The sequence below is a fragment of the Perca fluviatilis genome, chromosome 23 (assembly GCF_010015445.1).
Source record: "Perca fluviatilis chromosome 23, GENO_Pfluv_1.0, whole genome shotgun sequence".
NCBI lineage: Eukaryota > Metazoa > Chordata > Actinopteri > Perciformes > Percidae > Perca > Perca fluviatilis.
The window spans coordinates 26,017,078-26,037,429 of NC_053134.1; positions in this window are offsets into that span (position 1 = coordinate 26,017,078).

Here is a 20,352-nt window from a genome sequence, read left to right on the forward strand (position 1 = left end):
CCTAGTCTATATCCACTTCCTCTTCCTTTGTGTTGGCGTTCTAACCTCCGGCGGATTTGTGAGGACTATGGTTAACTGCTCCTCAGATCTCTGCAGGGTAAATCCAGACAGCTAGCTAGACTATCTGTCCAATCGGAGTATAACTACTTTTGAACGTACACACGTTCCACCAAAACAAGTTCCTTCCCGAGACTATTTAGCAGAGGCACCATGGCTCCGTCCGGAGCTTTGTGCCGCCCAAGACGATTGTGATTGGTTTAAAGAAATGCCAATAAACCAGAGTACGTTTTTCTCCCATCCGGGAATGCTGTGTGGACTAGCTAGACCTTCCTCCGCAGCGCTGTGGAGGAAGGTCTGGCAATGCGAGACTATGACGGCCCTGACTAACAATGGATTTCGCATTTAGTTTAGAGAACTTGTTGCAGCCTTTGTTTTCTTCTGCTTGTTTACAACTAGAAATACTATACATATGTTCGAAATGCTTAAGCTGTCCAATGAGACATTGTAACTATAAAAACAACGTTCAGTCGTCAGACGAGTGAGCGGCTCAACAACCACCAGCCAGAGAAACGGCTGCGATGAAAGCAGCACAAACAGCATGGCTGATTTGCTTGTGGGAAGATGGAATTTATGAAGCCGGTTCACAGGTGTGAGAGGTGAAAGCCCAAGCGCCTGAGAGCCTAATGATCTGAGGGGGCCTTGAAGTAGTCCTCGGGGAGCCCCAATGAAGGCGAGCGGGAAGAAAAGACACGGTGGTCACACTGAGCCAAGAAGAGTTTTTCCTTTCAATAATGCAGGAGCTGATGAGGTTTGATCATTGGGAAGGAAGGAGAGACGCACTCTGTGTTATAAGTTGGAAAGTTCTCACTTTTCTTTGGTTGCCATGATGACCACATACAGTTTGATTAGCAGAATGATTGCAGTGATTAAACTTGTACAAGGTGGAAGGGCTTTGCTAAGTATCTAATTTGCCTCATTGCATTGAAATTGTGTTTATTAAAATGTGGAAAACTATTCAGAATGTGTCAAAGTGTAATTAAAAGTCAAAACCTAGGTCAGAGCCTTTCATTGTATGGCTGCTTTTAAGAAAGGTAATTGAAAGGCCGCTCGGTTAAAATGAAGGTCTAAGCATGAGTATCGGCGTTTAATAGAAATGCTTCCAATGAAAAGCAGAGAGCCGAGAAGGCCGTGCTTAGGGAGTGATAAACAGTGCAGGGGAATAATACTGGGCTTTGTCAACCTTCCACTATTAAAGTCCCAATGAAAGGTGAGTCTTAATTATACCTGCAGTAATGGCCTACATATAGTGAGGACTGAATGAGCTGGGACCACACATAATGGTGAAGGACAAAGTCATTTTTCTTGCACAGTGTAATCATAAAATGAAATTCTCAGTGTCCATTAAAATGAGCCAGCTTATTACGTGCCAATTGCTAAAAGCTTGCTGATGATGAGAACGTCTTTAAAAACAACTATTCCCTGTTTATGTTTATTTCAGCACTAACCCTTTAGTCTTATTTATACTTTTAATGTCTCTTTTTGCCAGCCTGCAATTTGCGTTTTATTGTGTCGTATTCATTTCCCCTGAAGTGACATTCTGATAGGAGCAGAACAGATGGAAATCTAGGATTGTCCTGGCAAAATTCATCATGAAAAATGCATCAGACACCTGTGTAATTTGCCTAATCATCTTTTGCTAATAATCTCCATGCATTAATTATGCACGACTTCCACAATGCAATCAAGATAAAAGTAAATCTGATGACTTAATACCCTTCAAAATAATTACGCCCACCCCCACCCCAACCCCACACCCATCTCTGGGACAGCTTTTCTTTTGATATGTTCCTCCCCTCCTCCAGGATTTTAATTGGGAATAAAGAAGAGAAAATCCCAAATGGCCTCTTGTTTGCGTCGGAATTGTAACCGCCATAGATGGGAGACGGCGCTGGGCAAACGGCGATTAGGAACAACCGGATCTAGCTCTTATCTCCTTCATCTAAAATACATGTTTGATGCTTTCATATGTCAACACTTTGGCCAAGTTGGTCAGTCCGACCGGTGGATTTGGTGTATCAGAGCCGCTAGCAAAGAAACACAGGACAGAGAATAAGACAGCAGAGACCACACATAGGTGGGACTTCCGTGTTTAACTATATATCATATCGTTATACGTTACAGTTGCGGCTAAAAATTGGAAGAAGAGAGAAACAAGTTTGCTGATTCCATTTATCGCCACAATTCAAATCAACAGCCAGCTGTCTACGGGAAGTGATTTTTTTTTGTTAGTGCGTCATCACAGTGATTCAGCCTGTTGTGCTCTTTATGCATTTCAAAGTTCCACATGAATATGTGTCAGTTTTTAATACAAGTTTTAATTTTTCACACCAGCTCATCTTCCATGACCGTTGAGCTTCTTCTGGGGATGCTGCTGAAGAGAGACAGGAAGTGATGGGCGATGCGGTGTGAGCGGACGAGAGAGCGATCTCGTGAATGTATATGCAGTGTGAGAAAAAGGGAATGCACTCTGATTCCGAAGCACTGTAATTCTCATGGTTATACGTATATTGAATAGAAGGTGAACCGTCTAACTAACGGGTGGATTATGTCATAATGGGTCCAAGCTAATCCTAAAACCATTGTGGATGTAAATCTATGAACAGGCCTGAAGGAAATGAAATGTTCCTACTCGGCTCCCGGCCTGGTTAACGTCCACTTGGACCTGTGTCATGGGCTGCTTCAATACATTATCATAATAAAGAAGAATCTTTAATGCTGCATTATGAACCAGGCCTGGCAAACTCGATTCCTTTTAAGGATTTGGGTTATTCTGAGTCACTCACTAAACTGATCCGGGTTGTGCGAGCCACTTGAGTCACTTGAGTCATTATTGCTAAATCGCCAAGGAAACTCAGTCCTAGCCCATTGTCTCTAACCACTAAACGGAGTAGGAAGTTCTGTGGATTCACTCGGTGCAGACTCACTATTTCAGATCTGATATATAGGCTTAAATGTAGACATAGAAACAGGAGCGGAGAAATGCCCGCAGTGAATACATTTTTTTATTTTTTTATTTGCTAGATCTATACACCAAACCGATAACAGGCATGTTATTTCAGAAGTGAAAGAATGGCTTATGTTGGGGATTTGCTTTTCACCCTGACTCCAGGAGAGACTTCACTCGCTCTACAGATCCACTCATGACAACGTAGCTGGCTGATTGGCGCGACGGACGGACTGACTCGAGGACTCAAGAGCTCATGACTCATGAGTCCCATGGTCTGTGAGCTTGCAACGTTTCCGGCACTGCGGGAAGTTCCTAATCTCGGACCGTCTCTCTGCTCCCTCAGTCGCTTGAGTTGACTTGTGGAGTTGTGGTTGCCTACAAAATTGTAAGTTATAAAGCTTTTGGCAGCTAAGATGGCTAGGACTAGTAGTCGCTAATGCTGCAAGAGGTTTGTGTGTGGCGCTGTTATCATTTTAGATTGAATTGTAGTAGGACTCAACTGATCCGAGTTAATGATACTAGAGACTCGCGACTCATGGGTTAATTTAAAGACACAGGTGAAAGATCTGAGTGAGTCACGACTCAAACAGGCTTATTATGAACCCATACTAAATATACTGCTGCTGGAAGCCTGGTAGATAAGAGGCTGAAAAGCTCCGTATAGGAGAATTGTCTGTGAGTCTGTCACTAAAAGAGACTCCTTTCACATATACAAATATTGATTAGAGCAGCTTTAAGGCTAAAACGTTCACTGACAGAGAGACAAAAGTATATCTACTTGACAGGGGAACCATGCTTCCATGCCCCACGAGGCTGATCGCAGGAAAACATCCCTGCTTTAACACCTGCACATCACAAGTGATGCTCTGCTGCTCTGAGTAGCTGTCTATGGGAGCATTTACTTTGTTAATTTGGTGAACGCGTGAAGTGTTGATCAATGCTGTTGCTGTGGCAACCGAGCAAACAGCAAAGCAGAGTCCCTGCTCGTTGTGCTCCGTTGTTTGTGACACATGCACACAGCGAGAGAGAACGAGAACACAGTTTAGAAGTGGATGTCTGTGCTACCTACCTGCTGTGGAGTTTAGAATGGCCTAGATCATTTCCACATAACATCATGATTATGCCATTCATACAGTACATACATAACAATTGCTACTTCATGACAGACAGTTTACCCAATCGAACAGAACGTGTGTCTCTGGCAACGGCGCACGTTGTCTTTGCTGTTGCAAACGGCCACAGCCAGAGTTGAGCGTATACTGCTAATGAAGACCTCATGCTGGGCTGTTTCAGACGCGTGTATTTCGCACATCTGGAAAGCAATGGAGCTTCAAAAGAAAGTGTAAGTGGGAAATATTGGTTGATGAAAGCAGTCAAAAATAATTCTGAACAATAAGCATGCGCTCTTCTTTCCGCAGCAGGGCTGTATGGGAGGAGGATACAGCAAGCATCCACCACCACCTGGATGATAAAAGTTGCCACGCTGCAGCTTCTACACTTGTACTTCTTCCAGACCTTCAATCACAGACACACCGGCCTGTGTCACAGCGGGCAATCAGCAGTGATGAACCAGTTTCTGCAGCTTTTAGTAGACATTTGCATTGCCTCCCCCCCCCCATATTTGGTGCTCCTGCATAGAAATGCCCTAAAACGCGTTCGTTCAAACACACAGGTTTAAACAGAGCTGAATTTTGCATGTGCAAAAGAATTGGTAGAACATGTGACTCCTTTTCTCCCTTGTTTTGCAACTGCTATATCTTAAATTATATCCCAAGAACCTGATGGTCATTTCAAAACATCAGAAATCCTATTTAATGTATATGATTGGCGTCGCTGAGATATGGGAGGTGAACCAGACTAAACTGACAGCACCTTTTGCAACCAGTGTTCAAATGTACTCCAGTGTTATTTTTCACACGTAGACTGTATTTATAAAGCGCTTTTCTAGTCTTAAAGGTCCAATGTGTAGGAAATCCTTTTTCTTTTGGGTGAGGCTATTTGCACCCCTGGTACAATTAGCAGTATGCTGTTTGTACCCTGGTGCAATTAGAAGTGTATGCTATTTGCACCCCTGGTACAATTAGAAGTGTATGCTATTTGCACCCCTGGTACAATTAGAAGTGTATGCTATTTGCACCCCTGGTACAATTAGAAGTGTATGCTATTTGCACCCCTGGTACAAATATCAATGTATGCTATTTGCACCCCTGTGCATTTACAGTACCTTGGCATATATTTACACACAATTATCCATACTACTCATGTATTACACCTTTTTGGAATATTATCGCCCTGACATTCTTACCCTAACCATAACCATCCCACTCCTCTTGCCTAAACCTAACCAACCCAACCAGAGCAGGCATATTCATGAGTCTTCCCCTACCACCCTGCAAAAAAAAAAAAAAAACGTGTTTGCGGGTCCTGACTTGCGCAATTGCATGCAAATTATCCAATCCAAATTTTAAAAAATAAGATCACCACACAGGGGAATCGAACTCCAAACTCCCATACCAAAAGCACTAACCATTCACCTAGCAGTTCTTGCAGGAAGTTGAACAACTTTTTACCACTTGGTTTCTTCAAGCCTCGGTTGCTAGGTAACGGTACTGTATACAAAAAATAGGTACTAACTAACAAACTAACGGTTGTATGCTTTCACTGAAGACAGAAAGTGCAACTGTAGTATCCATTTTCCGCTAGAAATTCAATTGTTATAAACTTTAGAGACAAAACTTCCCTAATATGCCAGTTTCTGCGGTCATGGAAGATGAACGTCCGCCATGATTTCGGTGCACGCGAGCAACGTTTTTTTGTTGTTACGTCACAGGGTGTAAATAGCTCAGCTGTGTGGCCGAGGCTATTCGTACCAGGGGTGCAAATAGACACTCCGTTTTCTTTTTCTGGGCGAAGAAGGAGACTCCTGTTCCTGAAACTTGGATTAGTTTTTTTTTTTTTTGCCTTTTCCGCCCCTAATTTTGACAGGACAGCCAGGCGAGAGACAGGGGGAAGACATGCAGGAAATCGTCACAAGTCGGACCCGAACCCTGGACTTCTGCAGCACCTGTGAGTTTATCATGTGACAGCGAAAACGTGAAAGGTGGAGCAGTATGTCCTGTATGTCCCTTACTGGCTAACGTATTTCAAGATGGCGCATGAATATGGAGCGTCTACCCCAGTTCATGCGAATGCAAATGTCAAATTTCAAGCCAAAAGGAATACTTGGAATTGATGGTGGTGGTAAATATTCACGAAAAAGGACAAGTTTGTAAACGGGCAACACAGATTTTGATAATGAACAACACTGGGCCTTTAACGACTACTCCAAGCGTTTTAACATAGTACAGAAACCATTCACACACATTCATACACTGTGGCCGAGGCTGCCGTACAAGGTGCCACCTGCTCATCAGATAAACACTCACACTCTGATGGCGCCGCATCGGGAGCAATCCGGGGTTCAGTGTCTTGCCCAAGGACACTTCGACATGGGACTGCAGGGCCAGGGAACTACCAGCCTTCCGATTGGTAGGCGACAGCTCTACCACCTGAGCCACAGCCGCCCAAACACACACCTCAGTTTAATAACCTTAAACCCATTTAATGTGTTTTATTCATATCTTGTTTAGCATGTTAAATGTAATAATTCCCTGGCTAATGTAATTGACCTTGCTTCACTAAACCCTTGTGCCAACCACACTGCTACATGTTATACAATGCTGATGCTATGTATGGGGAATATGAAAAATGTTTCAAAGCTCTACAGAATATGTAGGAGTTGTATGTGAAGAAAAAAAAAATCAATAGGAAGTTTTAATGGGTTTTACGTGGGTAATGATAGAGGAGGTGAAGAGGCTAGGGCGCAGGTTAATGGCACTATCAGGACATAGACCAAGTGAAGTGCAAAGGAAAGGTCTACCACCAGAGGTTAATTAACCTTTCTAAACCCAAGGTGTCTGAACGCACATACATATTGAATGGAAGCTGCCACAAAAGGCCTGTAGGTCACAGCTAATACATTCCGCAAGTTACAATTAAAACATCATCAGACTAACACCTGATCTCCATTTAGGAGCCATTTGTGAAGCTGCGATTCACCAGGCAATTTATTACAGTCAAAAGGGCGTCTGAATGGGGGGCAGTTAGGTTAGCAGATATGTAATTTCAGTCAACGCAAAAGCAGTGATTGGGAAGGAAAGGCCAGTGACGCAACGAGTGAAGCATTGACTGCGTCTAGCACTTCCCCCTTCTTTATGTTAGTGGATACAACAGGGAGAGAACAGGGAGATAAGTTAGATACAGGAACACAAAGGTTCTCTGGAGGCTTTCGGCGCTGCACTGTGAGTGCAAGTTGTGCCTGTGTCTATCAGTAAATCCACAGTCAGCTCTACCTTGCCTTCCCTGTTTGTAGCCGATGTGTTATGTACATTGAGAGCCACAAAGAGCAGCAGTCCAATTCCTAGTATGTGTGCACACTGAAACCTGAATTCTCCAGCTATAGATGTCTCCTGGAGAAATGTAAGTGGACTTCCATGTATTCATGTGGAGGACACATACTTCAGACAGGGGAGATATTGCTGTGACTGCAGTGCAGCCATGTCAAACTGTGTGTTCTGGTATTTAATAATGGAACAATCTCACTACAAGGTCAATTAAGCTCTATGATCATATCACCTGCTCTTCATCAGCAGATAGAGTTTTCCCAGTTGTCATGGAATTGTCTGTGTTCAAATAAAAAAAATCTCAATTTGCCAATGATTCAATTTCTAATGGTGGGTGTCCATATACGCGTTGTTTTCGCGGATGGGATCGCACCGCTTCCCAGCATCGCTCTCTAGTGGGCTCGCCCCCAGTTTCTCTTCACTGACCGCTGAAGAGCAAAGAAAACAGGCTCCACCCTCTTACATCCGCAATGGCTGCAGCTGATTGGACGAAACGCGTCACTTGGGGCTGGCTGCTCCCGGATTTCAAAACTGACCATAATTGCTGCTCGTTCAGAATACATTCTCATATTTTACGAAAATAGTTCACCGAAATCGGCGACGGTCAGTTTGAAAGATTTCCGTCAGCTTTTGAGAGGCGGCAAGCCGAGCCGGCCGCTCCTCATTTGCATAAAGTTGGCTGGATTCAACTTTATGCAAATGAGGAGTGGTCCACTCAACACCTCGCTTCTCCAAAGTCCCTGCGACGCTACCAGAATGCATTGCACGGCTGCTCCCATAGAGATGAATGGGAAGCGGGGACATGACGCTGACAATGGACACGCACCCAGAAAGAGAGTGCTAACCCAGAAACGGGGAGCAGAATGAGGTGACTAGAGTCTCTCAAAATCTGAGTAAAATCTTTTAAACTGACCTTTGTCGATCTGAAATGAAGACAGATTCAGCAGCTGCACGGCCTATTTCTCTCTTAAAATATTTTCAGAAGCACGTTTCGGTGAACTATTTTAGTACAATATGAGATCGTATTCTGAACAAGCCGCCATGACAGTCTGGCTCTGAATTTCCGGAGAAACCAGACCCACGTGACGTTCGTCCAATCAGCTGCCGGTTTTCATTTTTAGCGCCGCCTGCTGTTATGGAGACGTATTACATCTCGTCTCTTCGCAGTGTTCTCAGGCACTTTTTGGACCGACTCGGGGAGACTGATCAGTCCAACTGCCTTTTCTGCCGACGTTTGGCCGTCAGCTCTGTGTGTCTGGGCCTTTAGAGAAAGTATCGTGTCTTTGTCCTGTCAGGTGTCTTATAAAGATGGGATTAAGACAGATGGTGTGATTAGTGAGGGCCCAGGCTGGACGTCCTGTGAAAACCCATAGCAGTATTGTGACAGGAGAGGTTGGCCCTTATCACCACTTCACTGGAGTTTACAACTGAACCAGAAGAACCAGAGCTGCTGAGAGGTCAGATCAGCTTTTCCCCAGATAGCTGAGAGATTTAGCAGTAGGTATACCTGTAGTTACACATAGCTGCAGCTAGTCAAAGCCAGGCTCCACTCTGACTTCCTCAGTGGCTAACCCCCTCAAGCTAATGGAGGAAATCCAAATGAGATGCATGCACACACCCAAAGTAACATTATCAAACGCAGCTTCTTCTTTCAACCAGCCGGTACAGCAGGTTCTGCCATTCTCTCGGGGACTGGGATCCCTGATGGATCCATGTTGGAGGCTTCCCCACGGGCAAACCCTTCCAAAGGGAGACGCATCCGAAGCACTTCTGTGCATCCTGTTTCTTGGAAGCTTCCTTAAAAAGGTATGACGACGAATGGGGGATAGGTGGGGTGGGGGGGGTTTGGGTCTGGAATAAAAAACTTCCTCGTGAGCACTTCCTCTAACTTACACACACACAACACACACACACACACAACCACAAACACCCAATGAAACCCCGCTCTCCCTCCCATGAGTCCGTTGATCTACAACCTAAACAAAGACAACAAAGCAATCCCCACTGGAGAGCGGCCATCTCCTGCTTCCTCACACACACACACACACACACACACACATGCACACACACACACACACACGCATGCACGCTTCCATTTTCCATGATGTAATGATGCTGCAAGGCTTTCTCTTTTTCTCTCCTCACTTTATTTTCAGCTGCTCTTTTGATTTACTTTCAGAGAGGAAGTTTTTAGAGTGTGCCCCACATCTCTCCCTATAACATGTCTCCCCACCCACCCTCCACCCCACTCGTATTTAAAGACAAACTTTGAGTACACGCCACACCTACTCTCTGGATGAGGCCTATTCCCCCGGCTCTCTCCTTCCAAGTAATTGCCCTGTTTTTCAGCGAGTGCAGATTCCTGCGCCACACCAGTGTGCTGCTGTAATTTGCGGGTAAATAGGTTTTCTGCTGAGTTTAAAGGCAATGTGCCCGTTGGGGGATTCAGCTTTGGGGAGATACTCTGAGGCTGAGAGAAATCATTAGGCAAGGGGGTACACTCCATGATGCAAACAGGCAGTCAACGGTGACCTGTCAACGGTGACCTGTCAAGGTTCCCTGACGACTCGCACTTTGGGTTTCTTTTGATTTGATGTGAAGGCTAGCTTTTCAGTGACGGTACAGTGTGGTCCGAGGTCAGATTTACTACATATGAATACAAACGTTTTGCTGAAACTCTATAAAATGATAATCACTTTGACTTTGGACTGGCAAACCTCCACAAATACCAAAACATTAGCCAAAGCTTGTGCTAAATGGATTGAAGCCAAATGACAAAAAAAAAACATATTCTTTTTTTTTTTAGTAGAAAGTACTTCCAATGGATTGTATTGTGGCTTGACTTTCTCTCTTTTGGATTTGAACTAAAGTGCTGCATGTGCAATGAGCACTTTAGTCCCGACAATGTGCCAAAATTGGCCTGAGGGGCGGAACGAGGACCATCAACATTTCCATTCAATTGCTAAGCGAATTTATCTCAAACTAGCTGGCTGCGTGGCGGCTGCGTGGCGTTTTCTGTGTCTTTACACACCAGAAACGTGTCTGACGCGGCGCTGCTGCTAGCCTTGTCTGTACACATGTACATATGTTTCCCATTGATAAAATGAAATAATAGTGTTCTTCAACTTTATTTTGTCGATATTTTTGTGTTTGTACATTTATTTGCACGTATTACGATATATATATTTTTATATTTCAATTCCCTTTCCTGAGATAATAAAGTCCATGTTATTGTTTTATCAGAATCCAATTGAAATGTAATTTTAAAAAAATTTCTACCTGCATTCATGTCAAAACCTAGAGACTTTCAAACATCAAAATGTCATTTATGAATATGTATTTGTGTCAAAATGTCATATAAACATCTTTTTGTATTCTATTTTGCCTGGAAACTCTTCCAACACGCTTGCGTGTCGTGTGAAAAATAGGCGTCTGTCCTATTTCTAGCAGGCACGCGTTTTCGGCACCGGAGACGTGCAGTAAGTCACGCAGGCAGCGTGCACGCTCTAACCTGTTAACATGGGAGCCGAAATAAAAACGGACACGCCACGCAGAGGGCACGCAGGAGCCCTAAACTGGGCTACAGCATAGTTTGGTCAGAAGTTGGCGCCATAGGCTATGCATGGCTGTAATCCTCCAGTGAAGCTAAAATAATCTTGATGACCTTTTGAGGGCTTTTTGAGTCATGATAATTCTTTTCTCAAACTTTGGAAAGCTCCTCTAGAGCCACACAAGACATTATACAGCAAGTGTTTTATCAGCCTGAGTAGTACTCCTTATAGACTACATCCTTGACGTTCCACTTCCGGGATTGCTCCGTTAACACCAGAAAATCAGCAGGATTTCACTCATTTAGGCCAGATATCCCTTACCTTCCTCTGTCTCTGTGTTGGCGTTCTAACCTCCGGTGGATTTGTGAGGACTATGGTTAACTGCTCCTCAGATCTCTGCAGGGTAAATCCAGACAGCTAGCTAGACTATCTGTCCAATCTGAGTTTTCTGTTGAACGACTAAAACTACTTTTAAACGTACACATGTTCCACCAAAACAAGTTCCTTCCCGAGACTATTTTGCAGCTGCACCGCGGCTTTTCTCCGATTGTGATTGGTTTAAAGAAATGCCAATAAACCAGAGCACATTTTCCTCCCATCCAGGAATGCTGTGTGGACGTGCCAGACCTTCCTCCAACGCGCTTTGGAGGAGGGTCTGGCAAAGCGAGACTATACTCCTTACGACCAGTAAGCTGACCTTTGTGTGTAAAATCAGTGGAGTGCCCCTTTAAAAGCCATACACACTGATCTCTTTATTTAAATGTGTGCAGTCATCCATCCGTGCAGCAGCAGCCCAAAGACTGTCAGATATGTAACAATGGTCGTGGCACTTTTACACTGCATGCGTCAAAGTATTTGTCTACCCTGTGACAATATGCAGTATGTTCTTTGTCTAGATTTTCTTTCTTTAAAAACACAACCTTGTTCAACATAGCTTACTGTTCTTCACTAGCACAAAAAAAGCTTTATTGTTAACGTATTTACAAAGGCCTCTTTACCGTAATAATAGCTAATTGTATTTCTGACCTTCTCGTGTCTCCATGGCTCTCCTTTACCAGTTCCCCTCCTCTGTACAATCCCTTCATTAGACAGGCTCGTCCTCTGAAAGCAGCACAACAGCTGGGAGGAGATCAAATGACCGTAATTGCCTTTTCAATTTGACAAACTCTGCTTGAAGTGATTCTCCAATTTAAAGAAGTGACTCTTTTACTTTCATCCATGGCACTTAGTACTATTATTGTGCCTGATGTGTAGGCATTAGCATATAGTGACAAACATTGTTTCAACATGGAACTCCAGGTGTCCACTCAGAAACAAGTTCTAATGACAATGTTCTGTGACTATTTCCTGAAGCATTTCCTCTCAGGGTGACCACTCATTCCAGATAAGCCTTATCAGAAAATCTTGCTTAGTCTAAACTAAAAGACAATATATCATCCCTTAAATGAAATCAGTCTCCTGTTTTTGCATTGACAGTTTATAAGATAGGCTCAAAGAAACACTCATTTCTGAGTTGCTGGCAGGTGTCAGAATTGTTACTATCTATCAGGACAGGGAGGAGTTGCAGACCATCAGCGTAACTCTCTGGTCCTGGTCCACCTCTAGCAGGACGATGTCCAGACAACTGGAGATGAGCGTGGCTGCATGGACTGCCAGATGGAACGGGAGCGTGCCTATGTTCCCACAGCCCTATGTTCCCACATTTTAAAGTTTTTTTTCAAAATTAGGCCCTATGTTCCCATAGTTCCCACATTTCTAAGATTGTTTTCCCAAAAGTAGGCCCTATGTTCCCACATTTCCTTTTTTATCAATTTGTATCAGATTTTCTCCCCCTTTCTCCCAATTTGGTAACCAATTACACCCAACCTATTATCCAGTAGCAATGGACTACAGATGGAATGTAACCCTAACCCTAACCCTAACATAGGGCCTAATTTTAAGAAAAATCTTAGTAATGTGGGAACATAGGGCTGTGGGAACCCCGACGGAACAGCTGTGCTGTCTGAACTGCAGCTTTTCAGTAAGGGTTTACTCCCTCAGCCTGCTAGTCTCCTGATGAGTCAGTTTTGGCTCATAGCCGGGGGGGTGGATTCACAGGAAACAAGACGTGTCCACACGCTCCTGGGCCATAAGTATCAACATGGAATTCTCCCAACGTTCATGGATCTTGGTATATCTTGGTCCATGTAGTCTATATCCATTTATGATCATCAGATGGAATATTACACAGTTTCAGAAACATTTTAAAGGTTCACAGCTGAATCCTGGGACTACAATAAATACGCTACTAATGTGGGGAATAATGAACTCAGGCTCTCTTTGCAAAGAATGAAATAAATATCAAATAAACGAAACCTCTGGAGAATAAAGCTATTTTAATAAGATTTTAGTTCTTTGATTATTGTTAGTTTCAGTTAGTTTCAGTCCATAGTGACTGTTACATGTGCATTCTGAGGCTACAGCTGTCGCTGCATCCTTGACGTGTACAGTTAGCATGGTTACAGGTAAGCCCAGGTGACTAGTCTGTGGTAATTTGATTGACTGATTAATATAGACGGAAAGGGCGACTTGCTGCTTCTCCACTCCCACTTCTTACTTTCTTTTCTTCTGCTACCTACATGATTCAGACTTTCTTCCAAACTTTGATTTGTTTTATTGGGGAGTTTTGCCTCTTTGGGCCTCAAGCAGTTATAGACATGGAACCATGTAAGACGTTTTTTGGTGAAACCGCTCAAAGACATCTGAAACATGACACAGGGCCCGACTAGACACTCCTGTACTTTTAGAGCAGGTCACAAGCAAACTGATCATGCTCTTTTTTGGGGGATCTGAAAAGTAACTTAAAGGTGCAGTAGGTAAGCCTTATAAAACTACCTTTCTGTCATATCTGCTGAAACTGACCCTATGTTCCAGTAGAACTACATGAAGCAGGTCATTAAAAATAAATCCAGCTCCTCTGGCTCCACCTCCAGCCTGTAGTGCGATTTGCAAAAATCCACCTCTCGCTGTTCAGATGCACCAATCAGGGCCAGGGGGGGGTCTAACTGCGTGTCAATCACTGCTCATGCACACGCATTCATTCTCCCTTGTGGGGGGAGGGGCTTAGAAGACCATTTGGGGCTTTAGCTGAAAAATGGGGGAGGGACTGAGAAGTTGTTGATGTTGTTCCCACATGTTCCCAATCCTACCTACAGCACCTTTAATCTGTCAGGTAAATGAAGTGGAATAAAAAGTACGTTTCCATCGGAAATGTAGCGGAGTACAAGTATAAAGTAGCAGCAAATGGAAATGCACATAAAGTACAAGTACCTCAAAGTTGTACTTGAGTATGGTTATTGAGTAAATGTACTTTAGTTACATTCCGCCACTGCTGCAGAGCCAGCTGCTCATAGGCAAGTCAAAGTTCAGTTGACCAAAGTAAGTGAATTATTAAAGTCACAAGGATAGCATGAGAGCAACATTTCTGAGACTGGGAATATATTTTCCTGGACAAGACTTGGTTTTATAACCTGATATTATATGATACAGTGTATGTATTGAGTATAGTATGTATTGTATCTTTTTTGTTATATTTCAATGCAATGCATTTAGATGCGAGTTGGATGTAGTAGAGCCGGGCGATATGGAGAAATCAGATATCACCATATTCTCGACCAAAAACATTGACATATCGATATCGCTTTCACAAAATATTCTTTACAATGAGATTTTAGATAAATAATCATTTGAAGTGAAATTATAGAGAAAAATTAAACTTTTTCCCAGCTATATACTGACTACGTTTACATGCGTGCACCAAAAATAGTGTGATAGATGAAAACTAATCTTCAATTCTTCAAATGATATTCCCTCAAAATGTCCTGAGAAAATGGAGTCAGTGTGTGCTTGTTATTATCAATTTAGACAACGTGACTGTATATCACGATGTCTCGATATATGATTTCATCACCATATGATTCCATTGAAAGACGATAAATTGTCCTATTAAATTATTGCCCAGCCCTAGTTGTAGCTATGTAACATTAGGTGTGTCAGCATAGGGGGTGGTGTGGGGGGGGGTTGTTCCTTTTCAATGTTTCTGCCGCTTTTTTTTTAACATCTTTGTTGCGTTTTCCGACATTTGGTTACCTTTTGTTGTTTTTTACTCTTTTTTTTTTTCTCTCGCTTTTTTATAAATACGTCCATACATGTCCTGGAACCTCCCTAGATAGTTGGAGCTGTCACCCCCCCCCCCAAATGTTGAACCCAAAGTTAGGCCCTTGCGTGTCAGTATCTATTGATGATGTTGACCAAGTATCAGGGCCCTGCTGTGCTGATGTGATGCAGATTTAAAGCAGCAGAGTGCGACAGAGCCCGCGGGTAGTGTGTTCTAACCATAGACTGTTCTAACATCCTGGAGGTTTTCTCCGTCTGCCCGACATGTCGATACAGGCCCCGTTGAGCAGTTTGACGCTTGAGCGACAGCTTTTGAGTGAGTTAGTGTCCCTGACCGTCAATTAGGAGCAGACCTCATTGACACAGATAAAAACCCGGCCATCCAATGCTTTCAGTAATTGGCGTGACAGTTTATCATTATCCATAAAAAAAAAAAATATAAAAAAAAAGCCCTGGGTTCTGCAGACACATGGCTGTTTTGGATGGCCCTTCCACCACTCGAGTGTCACTCAGTTCTGTACAGCTGTTTGTTTCCATGTGATTCTTTTTTCTCTCTCTCTCTCTCAAGGCCAAATGGTCATTTCACTTTGATGAGCTGACCATTACTGCTGATTGCTTTTGAACAACTCTAAACACACGCTTCCTTTATATGTGTTCTCTTTACATACTTTAGGATTTTTTTTAACCCTTGTGTGGTGTTCGGGTCTGTGGGACCCATTTTCAGTGTTTGCTAAAAGAAAAAATATGCTATTTATTATTTATTCTAACTCAAACTCATTGGCCTTGGCTCATTTTCTGTGAATAACATAAAAAATTACTTATTGTCAATGACTGCACATGGTACATCCCCCCCAACTATGTTGTGCACCTGCTATTCCCACACAAAGTTACCAAATTGTTGTTATTTCAAGCACTTTCACCTGTTCTAATTAAGTTCTAAGAAATAAGCACCAATAATGATCAAAAATCTTGTTTCTATTTTTTTACCTTTTTAATAATTGAATTTCCTTGTTTTCTCACAAAAAAACGAAAATGATCATATGATCATAAATGTGATCTCACAGGGGTAAATGGCAAATTTGAACCATAAATTATGTAAATATCATTGGTGATTGAGCTAAAGTAAACATCTGTTAAGTATTTTTACGTAAATTGTTATGGCTGTATTGATTTAAAGCCTAATAATGTGGTGGGTCCAACAGACCTGGGAACATTGGCTGGGTAACAAAAATATGAACACCGCACAAGGTTAAATAGAAAATATTGGAATCTCATCTACACTTCCTCAACCCCAGATTTACAAATCACTGAATTCAGTCTTGACCAGGTCGGAAGGGGATTGTGTTAGATAGTGTAAGACAGCGCTCTATTTACATTTTCAGAGAGACTGTGGCTGGGTCTCATTCTACAGTCAGTACACTGCTAACGTGCACTGACCACTTCCTGCCGTAGTGCCCACTTTCGATGGTTAGTATTGTCCCAAAAGGAACACTTATGTTAAAACACTTACTGGAAATGACGAGCGGGATGAGCGTGACGAATGCAACACATGTGAACGCGATTTTCCAGCCAAAAATACGGGCTTTCCTGTATGCAAATGAGTAGCGGTCGGCTTGGCTCGCCGCCTCTTAAAATCTGACGAAAATCTTTTAAACTGGCTTTTGTCGATCAAAAAAAAAAACTATTTCTCGCTTAAAATGTGTTCGTAAAATACGAGATCCTATTCCGAACGAGCCGCCGTTATGGACGATGGTTTTGAAATTCGGTGGAGCAGCTAGACCCACGTGACGCGTTCGTCCAATCAGCCTCCCCTTTCCTCTTTGTAGTCAAGATGGCGCCCGTTTAGTGCGAGTAGGGTCAATCGTGCCACACTGAACATTTTGACCGCTTTTAGGGGGGTCATCAGGGTACTTTTAGTGCACTGACTTTTTGCGTTATCTACACGATATACTTAAAACTAAGTGTTTAAAGTGTGACAGTAGGCGGTTTGAGACACAGCCTTTACACACACAGACACAAAGTTTTCTAACAATTGTAGAAAGGCTCCAAACACACCACAATGTCCATTACTTAAATCTGACACAATTATGTACTTGTCAGCCGCCCAGAAGCATGACTCAAGTGTCAACACTTGACGCCGTGATTACCATTTGACAAAAACATAGTTAATTACAACTCAGAAGTTAAGTGAAGAGCCGGCACCGAAGCATTAAAACATAAACGAAGCCTTTGCCCCCTTCAGCAGAGGTAGATAATGGGATTCCACATCAATAAACACTTAAGAGATTTTTGTTCCCATCAAGTGCCAGCATCCTGCGGAGAAAAAAAAAAGTGCTATTTGACAGTAATATTTTCCCTGTATTCAGTCCAACAGTGCTCCTATTTATTTTGATGTGATTTTATTTGTTGTTGGGGATTTTATTTATTTATTTATTTTTTTTACTTTCAGAGCCAACTCATTTGATATCTCTTGGTCTTGCAACCTTGTTTCATATAACATCTTCCAGCAGAGGTAGCCTTGCCTCCTACACGTTAAATCATTCATGAGTTACAATTCAATACGATTGGATTGGGGAGAGGGGGACTCAAAAGTTGAATTTACAAAACATCACATTCTTTCATCTCATGAAGTTTTTTTTTTTTCTCCACAAAGTGCAGAGGTCAATGATGAGTCCTGTGGCAGTATAGCGGCTATGAATAATACACCGAAGGGCTCCAGAACCTGGGGAGACTTCCTCCTGTATACTCGTGGAGATTATTGACGCTTTGACTGTTTTGTTTTTTTCTATCCTATCCTCAGGTAAGAAAGCGGACCCTTTGTCTGTGGTCTCCTGTACTGTTCATGCCTCCATAGCCTCGAGGCAAAAAAGGCCTAATTTGCACCGGTCTGTTTTGGGGCCAATTATGATAATACCAAATGTACTGGAAAAACAATAAAGAAGTGGGCCTACCAATATCATGCATTTTAATAATGCTCTCATTAAAAATGCATTTTTATCTGTTCAGCAATTTGCAGAGTTTTGCCTCCCTCTCTTTGGACCGCCGAACATGGGCGTAGTGCTGCTGGCGGGCGTGCCGCTGTTGGGACGCCATCAAGGGCGTAGCGCATTGGGGGATTTTAGACCCTTTTTAGGGGGGCTCAAGCCAACCTAAATTTCATCTCAGCCCCCCTAAAAATATTTTTTTTTTTATACATTTTAGAGCTTAAGTGAGAGTTTGTGAACTTGTGTGTTAGTGACAGAGGACTAACAATGACCATTAACAGAAACGTAGTGTTGGCCAATCAGAGGAGGTTGTGCCAGACTCCCGCCTTTGGCTGAGTCTCTATCTGATCTGTCAGAGGGAGAGCAGGAGACGGCTGTGTTTTAACGTTGGTAGTTCCTATGAAGAAGTTGGTCATTTCTTGGCGCAGATTAGAACCCAAATTGAAATAATAAGCAACTAAAAAGAACAGGAGGCACTGTATCCGTGTCACATTCTCATTAGGGGGCTGAATGCAGCACTACGATCTAATAAGACAAGTATGGAGACAAGTCCTTTGTCAGCAGCAGTTAGAAGGTTGTTAGTCTTTGTGCTATGATGCTTTCTAAATCCTGACTGAAAGTCTTCAAATAGACTGAGCCCCCCCTAAAGGTCTGAATCTAGAATCGCCCCTGGCGTAGAGGACACAGGGGGAGGAGAGGGACATGTCCCCCCACACTTACAACAGGTCTGAGTTAATTAGAATGCACCATAAGGAAGCAAAAAAAGTAGCATCAAAAATCACTTAAAGTGGGCGCCTGGGTAGCTCACCTGGTAGAGTGGGCGCCCATATGCAGAGGCTCAGTCCTCGACGCATGCGGCTTAGTGTTCGAGTCCGACCTGCGGCCATTTGCATTCCCCTCTCTATCCCCTCTTTCCTGTCTACAGCTGTCATGTCTATTAAAGGCTAAAATGCCCAAAAACAAATATTAAAGAGAAGAAAAATCACTTAAAGTGTCAACTATATATAGATATTTGATGTGTAAGCATCACTTTCATGTTGGTGAAGGTCGTCTCTGATGATACATCATAATTAATTTGTTACTGATATTTTGTATTCATAATCTGAATTTGCAAGGGAAGTAGTAACTAAAGCTGTCAGATAACTGTAGTGGAGTAAACGAGCGTTGTATATGGAACCATCCAATTTGGTTGAAAGAAAACCCAAATTTCTGACATAGAAACTTTTTAAAAATGGGTCAAATTATACCTGAGGACATCAGGAGGGTTAACAATGCTTCAAATGGGAAAAGAAGACAGCTTGTTGTAATTATCACTTAAACCAATACCCAGATGTGAATTTAATTGAATATCCAGCAACTGCAAGTTACAGTGTATCCCCTGGTTAGATGATATAAGTGAATGTGAACAGTTGTTGTATTATATCCACAGAGAGAAGTGAAGCACTGAGACAGCAGATATATCCAGTATGGCTCCATGTGTACAGCTGTTTGAGTCCGGGCCTCTACCAGCACTAGATGTCAGTGTTCTCGCTGCTCTGTGGAGCTGCGGGCCAAATGAACCACAGCCTCCGATCTGCTCCAGGTAACATGCATCCTGTTTCTTCACTTGAAAGTCCTGCGTGCTGCAGCCTCCCGCGTCATGGCCTGATTACTGAGGGCATCGCTTTAATCTTTATATTATATAATGAGCACCAAAGTGCTGAGCTACACTTTATCTGAGCCTCTCTCATACCAACGCCTCTCTCAACACTTGTTGCCAGTTCAGTTGTGTCTTTATGCATAGGTGTAAATTACAGTAATCAAAACTGGGCTTTTTCTGAAGTGTATATATATATATATATATATATATATATTTTTTTTTTTTGGGGGGCTTTTCCACCTTTAATTTGACAGGACAGCTAGGTGAGAAAAGGGAGAGAAAGGGGGAATACATGCAGGAAATTGTCACAGGTCGGACTCGAACCCTGGACCTCTGCGTCAAGCCATAAACCTTTCAGTATATGTGTACCTGCTCTACCCACTGATCCAACCCGGCCACTTTGTACAGTTTTTGTTCGCTTTTTTTGGACATTTTTGCTGCTGTCTTTTGACAATGTTTTTTCAACGTTTTTGTCGCCTTTTTTGAGGTTCTTTTGGACCATTTTTTGGGGGGGGCATTTCTGCCTTTATTGGATAGGAAAGCTGAGACCTGAAAGGGGAGAGAGAGGGGGGAA